The 9,638-nt window shown below is 41.4% G+C and overlaps 1 pseudogene; it reads left to right on the top strand.

The window, feature by feature from the left end:
• The first annotated feature begins 6,307 nt into the window (after positions 1-6,307).
• On the top strand, positions 6,308-7,423 carry LOC138852584 (cytochrome b-like; annotated as a pseudogene).
• The last annotated feature ends 2,215 nt before the right edge of the window (positions 7,424-9,638 follow it).

Raw genomic sequence — 9,638 nt, forward strand, 5'->3', positions numbered from 1 at the left:
ACTTCTCTGAAAGTATTAACTCTCGTGTCATCAGTTTTATAAGTATTAATTCTCATTTCAAAGTATTACTAATTAAATTATAATTATTCATATAAAAGTATTAATCTTTCTTATTAAAGTATTATCAGTCTTGTAAAAGAAGTTTTTTTTCTTCTGAAAGTAATACCTGTCTTTGTAAATATTACTTCCATTTTTGTACTTCTTCCTCTCTCTAAACTATCTATGTCTCTTCTACACCATCTAAGTCTCTTCTACACCATCTAAGTCTCTTCTACACCATCTAAGTCTCTTCTACACCATCTAAGTCTCTTCTACACCATCTAAGTCTCTTCTACACCATCTAAGTCTCTTCTACACCATCTAAGTCTCTTCTACACCATCTAAGTCTCTTCTACACCATCTAAGTCTCTTCTACACCATCTAAGTCTCTTCTACACCATCTAAGTCTCTTCTACACCATCTAAGTCTCTTCTACACCATCTAAGTCTCTTCTACACCATCTAAGTCTCTTCTACACCATCTAAGTCTCTTCTACACCATCTAAGTCTCTTCTACACCATCTAAGTCTCTTCTACACCATCTAAGTCTCTTCTACACCATCTAAGTCTCTTCTACACCATCTAAGTCTCTTCTACACCATCTAAGTCTCTTCTACACCATCTAAGTCTCTTCTACACCATCTAAGTCTCTTCTAAACCATCTAAGTCTCTTCTACACCATCTAAGTCTCTTCTACACCATCTAAGTCTCTTCTAAACCATCTAAGTCTCTTCTACACTATCTAAGTCTCTTCTAAACCATCTAAGTCTCTTCTACACCATCTAAGTCTCTTCTACACCATCTAAGTCTCTTCTAAACCATCTAAGTCTCTTCTACACCATCTAAGTCTCTTCTACACCATCTAAGTCTCTTCTACACCATCTAAGTCTCTTCTACACCATCTAAGTCTCTTCTACACCATCTAAGTCTTTTCTAAACCATCTAAGTCTCTTCTACACCATCTAAGTCTCTTCTACACCATCTAAGTCTCTTCTAAACCATCTAAGTCTCTTCTACACCATCTAAGTCTCTTCTACACCATCTAAGTCTCTTCTACACCATCTAAGTCTCTTCTACACCATCTAAGTCTCTTCTAAACCATCTAAGTCTCTTCTACACCATCTAAGTCTCTTCTACACCATCTAAGTCTCTTCTAAACCATCTAAGTCTCTTCTACACCATCTAAGTCTCTTCTACACCATCTAAGTCTCTTCTACACCATCTAAGTCTCTTCTAAACCATCTAAGTCTCTTCTACACCATGTAAATCTCTTCTACACCATCAACTTCTCTTCTAAATCATCTACATCTCTTCTAACCAATCTTCGTCTATTCTAAACAATCCACGTTTCTTTCAAACCATCTACGTCTCTTCTAAACCATCTACGTCTCTTCTAAACCATCTACGTCTCTTCTAAACCATCTACGTCTCTTCTAAACCATCTACGTCTTCTAAATCACCTACGTCTCTTCTAAACAGTCTACGTCCTTTCTCAACCTCTACGTCTCTGCTAAACCATCTACATCTCTTCTAAACCATCCACGTTTCTTCTAAATCATCTATGCCTCTTGTAAACCATCTACGTCTCTTCCATACCATCTACGTCTCTTCCAAACCATCTACGTCTTTTCGAAACCTCTAAGTCTCTCCTAAATCATCTACGTCTCTTGTGAACAATCTACGTCTCTTCTAAACTATCTACCTCTCTTCCAAACCATCTACGTCTTTTCGAAACCTCTAAGTCTCTCCTAAACCATCTACCTCTCTTCTAAACCATCTACGTCTCTTCTATACCATCTACGTCTCTTCTAAATCGCATACGTTTCTACAAAACCATATACTTATCTTTTAAGCTTTCTACGTCTCTTCTATACGACCTGCCTCTGTTCTAAACTATCTACATCTTTTCTAAATATTCTACTTCTCTTCTTAACAACCTCCCTCTTTTCTAAATGATATACCTTTCTTCTAAACGACCTACCCCTCTTTCAAATGATCTACTTCTCTTCTAAAAGAACTACATTCCTTCTAAACGATCTACCTCTTTTCTAAATGATCTACCTTTCTTCTAAACGATCTTCTTCTCTTCTAAAGTATCTACCTCATTTCAAAATAATCTACCTCTCTTCTAAACGACCTACCTCGATTCTAGACGATTTACCTCTCTTCTCTAAGCTCTACCACTTTTCCAAAGTTTTCACTCTTTTTCTGGAAGCTTTACCACTGCCAAAAAAATACACATATGTGCATGCACTACCTCTCTTCTGAAAGAGCGACTTCTCTTCTAAATGGTTTACCTCTCTTCTAAAAGTACTCTGCTTCTCTTCTAAAGCCTCCACCTACTCTTCATCTACTTCTAAACATGCATCTCTACTACTGAAGGAAAAACTACATTTAAAAGTCATTTTGTCTTCCAAACTGCTTTCCCCATATGCACACACACACACGCACAAAAAAGGCCTGACTTTCCCAGTAACAAGCTGTCTCTTCTCAGTGTCCTTATCCTTGAAATGCCTCGCCCTTTCATCTAAAGCTGAATTTCTCTCACAAAAGCCCTTCGTCTTCCCTAAAAGCCCTACCTCTCCACTGAAAGCCCTACGACTTCCTTAAAGCCCTTACGTTTTTTCTAAAAGCCCTTCGTCTCCCTTAAAGGCCCTATGTCTCCCCGAAATGCCTCAGATCTCTCCTAAAAGCCGAGGTCTCCTGCAAAAGAGTGCTTGTGGTAGGAGGTCGACCATAACATTGACAGGTGGTTATTCTTGCTTAAAGTCTGTGCGAGGGAGAGAGCAAGAACGAGAACGTGTGTGTGTGTGTGTGTGTGTGTGTGTGTGTGTGTGTGTGTGTGTGTGTGTGTGTGTGTGTGTGTGTGTGTGTGTGTGTGTGTGTGTTTGTGTATGTGTGTGTGTGCTCACCTAGTTGTACTCACCTAGTTGTGGTTGAAGGGGACGCGTCATAGCTCCTGGCCCCGCCTCTTCACTGGCCGCTGCAGGGTCACTTTCCCTGCACCATGAGCTTTATTATACCTCTGCTTAAAGCTATGTATGGATCCTGCCTCCGCTACATCGCTTCCGAAACTGTTCCACTTCCTGACTACTCTGTGGCTGAAGAAATACTTCCAAACATCCCTGTGATTCATCTGAGTCTTCAACTTCCAACTGTGTCCCCTTGTTGCTGTGTCCCAACCTCTGGAACATTCTGTCTATGTCCATCTTGTCAATTCCTCTCAGTATTTTATATGTCGTTATCATGTCCTCCCTATCTCTCCTGTCTTCCGTTATCGTCAAGTTGATTTCCCGTAACCTCTCTTCGTAAGACATGCCCCTTAGCTCTGGGACTAGTCTTGGTGCAAACCTTTACACTTTCTCTAGTTTCTTTACGTGTTTGGCTAGGTGTGGGTTCCAAACTGGTGCCTCATACTCCAATATAGGCCTAACGTACATAATGTACAGGGTCCTGAACGATTCTTTATCAAGATGGCGGAATGCTGTTCTTAGGTTTGCTATGCGCCCATATGCTGCGACTCAGATATGCCCGGTGATATACTCACCCCAAGATCCTTTTCCTTGAGTTAGGTTTGTTGTCTCTGGTCCCCTAATCTGTACTCCGTCTGCGGTCTTCTTTACCCTTCCCCAATCTCCATGACTTTGCACTTGGTGGGGTCGAACTCCAGGAGCCAATTGTTGGACCAGGCCTGCAGCCTGTTCAGATCCCTTTGTAGATCTGCCTGGTTCTTGTCCGATTGAATACTTCTCATCAACTTCACATCATCTGCAAACAGGGACACTTCTGAGTCTATTCCATCGGTCATGTCGTTCACAAATACCAGAAACAGCACCGGTCCTAAGACTGACCCCTGTGGAACCCGGCTCGTCACAGGCGCCAACTCTGACACCTCGCCACGTACCATGACCAACTGTTGTCTTCCTAACAGGTATTCCCTGATCCATTGTAGTGCCTTCTCTGTTACTCCTGCCTGGACCTTCAGCTTTTACACTAATTTTATGTGTGGAACTGTGTCAAACGCCTTCTTACAGTCCAAGCAAACGCAGTCTACCCACCCCTCTCTCTTTTGTCTTACTGCTGTCACCCTGTCATAGAACTCCAGTAGGTTTGTGACACAGAATTTTCCGGCCCTGAAACCATGCTGGTTGTCGTTGATATGCTCATTCTTTTCTAGGTGCTCCACCAATGATAATCTTTTCCATGACGTTGCATACTATACATATCAGTGACACTGGTCTGTAGTTTAATGTTTCGTGCCTGTCTCCTTTTTTAAAAATTGGGAGTACTTTTGCTGTTTTCCATACCTCAGGTAGTCGCCCTGTTTCCACAGATGTGCTGAAGATTATTGTTTGTGGTACACACAGCACCTCTTCTCCTTCTCTCAGGACCCATGGAGAGATGTTATCCAGCCCCATTGCCTTTGAGGTATCTAGCTCCCTTAGCAGCCTTTTCATCTCTTTCTCTGTTGTATGTATTATGTCCGACGCTTTGTGTACCCCCTTTACCGTCTTTTTCGAGTCCCTTCTGTCTCTGTGTGAACACTTCTTTGAATCTCGTGTTGAGCTCCTCACATACCTTTTGGCATTTCTTGTGATCTCCCCCTCCTTCCTTCCTCAGCCTGATTACCTGGTGCTTGACTGTTGTTTTCCTCCTAAGGTGGTCAGATTTGGCTGTCGCTGCTATGTCATTTTCGTATTGTCGTTGGGCCTCCCTTCTAACCTGTGCATGTTCATTTCTGCCTCTACGACTGCTCTCCTTATTCTCCTGTGTCCTTTGCCTTGTATACTTCTTCGATTTTCTAGCACACTTAGTTTTGGCCTCTCTACACCTTTAGGTGAACCAAGGGTTCATCCTGGCTTTCTCGTTATTTCTGTTACCCTTGGGTACAAACCTCAACTCAGCTTCCTTGCATATCGTTGTCACATATTCCATCATCTTATATACTGACTTCCCTGCCAGTTCTCTGTTCCACTGATCCCCGTGCAGAAAATTCTTCATGCCTGTGTAGTCCCCTTTCCCCAGTCTTGCTGGTTCATCCTCTCTCTCTCTGGTAATGTTCCTTACATGTTGGTACATTGTGTGCATCTGTCTGTTAGTTAGTTAGTTACCATTTTGTCCTAGGCACATGTCGATTAGGCACTAGGCCTGTTGTATATGAGTACGTGTGTGTGTGTGTGTGTGTGTGTGTGTGTGTGTGTGTGTGTGTGTGTGTGTGTGTACTCACCTAGTTGTACTCACCTAGTTGAGGTTGCAGGGGTCGAGTCCAAGCTCTTGGCCCCGCCTCTTCACTGGTCGCTACAAGGTCACTCTCCCTGAACCATGAGCTTTATCGTACCTCTTCTTAAAGCTATGTATGGATCCTGCCTCCACTACATCGCTTCCCAAACTGTTCCACTTCCTGACTACTCTGTTGCTGAAAAAATACTTCCTAACATCCCTTTGATTCATCTGTGTCTTCAGCTTCCAACTGTGTCCCCGTGTTGCTGTGTCCAGTCTCTGGAACATTCTGTCTTTGTCCACCTTGTCAATTCCTCTCAGTATTTTGTAAGTTGTTATCATGTCCCCCCTATCTCTCCTGTCCTCCAGTGTCGTCAGGTTGATTTCCCTTAACCTATCCTAGTAGGACATACCTCTTAGCTCTGGGACTAGTCTTGTTGCAAACCTTTGCACTTTCTCTTCTGTGTGTGTGTGTGTGCGTGTGTGTGTGTGTGTGTGTGTGTGTGTGTGTGTGTGTGTGTGTGTGTGTGTGTGTGTGTGTGTGTGTGTGTGTGTGTGTGTGTGTGTGTGTGTGTGTATGTGTGTGTGTGTGTGTGACTCAACAATCAATATTTGTACCAATAACTCATTACAGTTGTGGCCGGGTGTGGAAATGTGAATTGCTCATTACTCTACAATCTGTTCATGATTGTAGCCATGTATAAACGTAAGTAACCATTCTTACAGGATTCATTATCTTTGTACCTAGTTCAGCTATCAAAACTTTGGGGGCCCAGTCCCTGGACCCATTACGTACCTCTGTAATCTGTAAATACTTTCGTAACTTGTCATGATTGTGACCAGACCTACGTGGAGTTCATTACCTTTGTAAATTGTGACTTCATTACCTTTGTAAATTGTGACTTCATTACCTTTGTAACTTGCTCAGCTATCAAAACTTTGGAGTCCAGTCCCTGTACCAATTATGTACCTCTGTAATCTTTTGACTACCGCCCACAGGATGGGTATGGGGTGCATAATAAAGATATTAAACTAAAAACTAACTATTTAAACTCGCTAATTCTGCATTTGTTGATATACCAATTCCCAGAAATATTTCAATTTTTTAGAATTTTGGATTTCTCTTAGGATTATGTTTAGTGGCTCAAATCGCAACCAGCTTATTCCTATCTATGCACTTTACTTCGCACACTGACTTGGCTTTTTTGAACGTAGCACATGTCTGTCGAGATGTAAACTACGGATGATTATTCCAAACCATTCATACAAACGGATCATCATTTTTCTTTATTTGCATTTACTCTCACATTGGTCGAGGTATTTACTATGAATCATTTGTTTTTTTCCACGCCTGAAGAGTAGGGGTTTTAATTTTATTCATAACAATAGCCACAACCTTCCTTGGTTATGTTCTACCCTGGGGACAAATATCATTTTGAGGTGCCACGGTGATTACAAACCTATTCTCAGCCATCCCTTACATTGGAACAGATTTAGTTCAATGAATTTGAGGGGGTTTTGCTGTAGATAACGCTACCTTAACCCGATTTTTCACATTCCACTTTCTTTTACCATTTTTAATTGCTGCAGCAACACTCGTTCATATTTTATTTATCCACCACTCTGGAGCTAACAACCCCTTAGGGTTGTTAGCTCCAGAGTGGTGGATAAATATAGACAAAATTCCTTTTCACCCCTTCTTCACATTTAAAGACATTGTAGGATTTCTAATTATATTTATAATTTTGACCCTCCTAACACTTTTAAACCTCTACCTTCTTGGAGACCCTGATAATTTCATTCCTGCTAATCCTTTAGTTACACCAGTTCACATTCAACCTGAATGGTACTTCTTATTTGCATATGCTATTCTTCGCTCAATCCCAAACAAATTAGGGGGAGTAATCGCCCTAGTTCTGTCAGTAGCAATTCTTTGGCTCCTTCCTTTTACCTCTGTATCAAAATTTCAAGGCCTAACTTTTTACCCTTTAAATCAAATTTTGTTTTGAACTCTTGTTTCTACAATCATCTTACTGACATGGATTGGAGCACGCCCCGAAGAGGATCCTTATATTCTTACAGGACAAACCCACATTGTTATCTACTTCACTTATTATATTATTAATCCCATAATCACTCTTCTAACAGATTTACTCCTCGAATGAATATTTAGTTTATTTAAAACAAATGTTTTGAAAACATTTAAAGGAAGTCTTTTTCAGTCTCCAATAATCTATAAATTTAGTTTAAATTAAAATTAATTTTACCCCTATAAAAAAAAATCCAGGCCATATACATCAACTTATCGTATCCCAATCGAGGTAAAGTTCCTCGCACTCAAATAAATGCAAACCTAACCATCACTAATTTTATATAAAATCACAACCTTAAAACACTCCCACCTAAAAACAGAAACATAGATACTGTGTGTGTGTATGTGTGTGGGGGGGGGTTGTATGTGTGTGTCTGTACTTACCTAGTTGTGATCGCAAGGGTCGAGTCACAGCTCCTGGCCTCACCTCTTCACTGGTCGCTACTAGGTCACTCTTCCTGCTCCAAGACTATCCGAAAAGGGTGCTTTCAGGTATACAGAAGTAAGATTAGGGACAAGATAAGCCCACTTAAGAGTAACTCAGGTCAGATCACTGACAGTGATAAGGATATGTGTGAAATTTTCAATACTTACTTTCTCTCAATTTTTACCCAGGAAAATACTAGCGAAATTCCTGAATTCCTGAAGTAATAGATTATGTAGAACAGGACGATAAGAAAGTATGTACGATTGCGGTTACTAGTGACATGGTCCTCAGACAAATTGAGAAATTAAAACCTAAAAAAATCCCAGGTCCTGATGTTAAAAGTGTTAAAGGAATATAAAGAAGAACTTTGCTAACCTTTGGCTAATCTTTTCAACATATCACTACAAACTGGCATAGTGCCTGATAAGTGGAAAATGGCAAATGTAATATCAATTTACAAGGCAGGTGACAGGTCCTTAGCTTCGAAATTTAGACCAATAAGCCGTATCTCCATAGTGCGAAAATTTATGGAATCAATAATTGCAGAAGCAATTCGTAGCAATTTTGAAAGGCATAAATTGATTAATGATTCTCAACACGGTTTTACAAAAGGGCGTTCTTGTCTTACGAATTTACTAACTTTTTTCACTAAGGTGTTTGAGGAGGTAGATCATGGTAATGAATATGATATTGTGTATATGGACTTCAGTAAGGCTTTCGATAGAGTTCCACACCAGAGGCTATTGAGGAAACTTAAGGCACATGGAATAGGAGAAATTTTTTCCTGGGTCGAGGCATGGCTGACAAATAGGCAGCAGAGAGTTTGCATAAATGGGGAGAAATCAGAGTGGGGTCACGTCACAAGTGGTGTTCCACAGGGGTCAGTGTTGGGCCCGTTGTTGTTCACAATTTACATAAACGACATAGATGAGGGAATAAATAGCCACAAAGCAAATAAAGGGGATGTAAATAGCGTGCTGAAATTTCCAGCAAGACAGGTTTCGCAGCAATGGTTTCAAGTAGAAAAAATTCAGATTCAGGAAGGATATAGGAAAGCACTGGTTTGGTAATAAAGTTGTGGATGAGTGGAACAAACTCCCGAGTACAGTTATTCAGGCTAAAACGTGGGTGGATGTGAGTTGGACTTGACTAGCTTGTGCTGCTGGGTCTGGTGCCGTGCTCCTTCCTTAAAATGAAAGTGACCTGACTTGGTGAGTCATTGGGCTAATCCGGTGGGGGACGTGGACCTGCTCCGCCTGGGTCAGTAGGCCTGCTGCAGTGTTCCTTGTTTCTTATGTTTCTTATGTTCTTACAACTGTGTATGGATCCTGCCTCCACTACATCACTTCCCAGAGTATTCCACTTCCTGACAACTCTGTGACTGAAGAAATACTTCCTAACATCCCTGTGATTCATCTGTGGCTTCAACTTCCATCTGTGACCCCTTGTTGCTGTGTCTCATCTCTGGAACATCCTGTCTCTGTCCGCCTTGTCGATTCCTCTCAGTATTTAATTTGTCGTTATCATATCCCCTTCTATCTCTCCTGTCATCCAGTGTTGTCAGGTAGATTTCCCTTAACCTCTTCTCGTAGGACATACCCCTTACCTCTGGGACTAGCCTTGTTGTAAACCTTTGCACTTTCTCTAATTTCCGTACGTGGTTGGCAAGGTGTGGGTTCCAAACTGTGTTGGTGTGTGTGTGTGTGTGTGTGTGTGTGTGTGTGTGTGTGTGTGTGTGTACTCACCTAACTGTACTCACCTAGTTGCTGTTGAAAGGGTCGATACTCAGCTCCTGGCCCCGCCTCTTCACTGAACGCTACTAGATCCTCCCTCTCCCTGCTCCATGAGCTTATCATACCTC

Source organism: Cherax quadricarinatus, chromosome 11, assembly GCF_038502225.1.
Source record: "Cherax quadricarinatus isolate ZL_2023a chromosome 11, ASM3850222v1, whole genome shotgun sequence".
NCBI classification, from domain to species: domain Eukaryota; kingdom Metazoa; phylum Arthropoda; class Malacostraca; order Decapoda; family Parastacidae; genus Cherax; species Cherax quadricarinatus.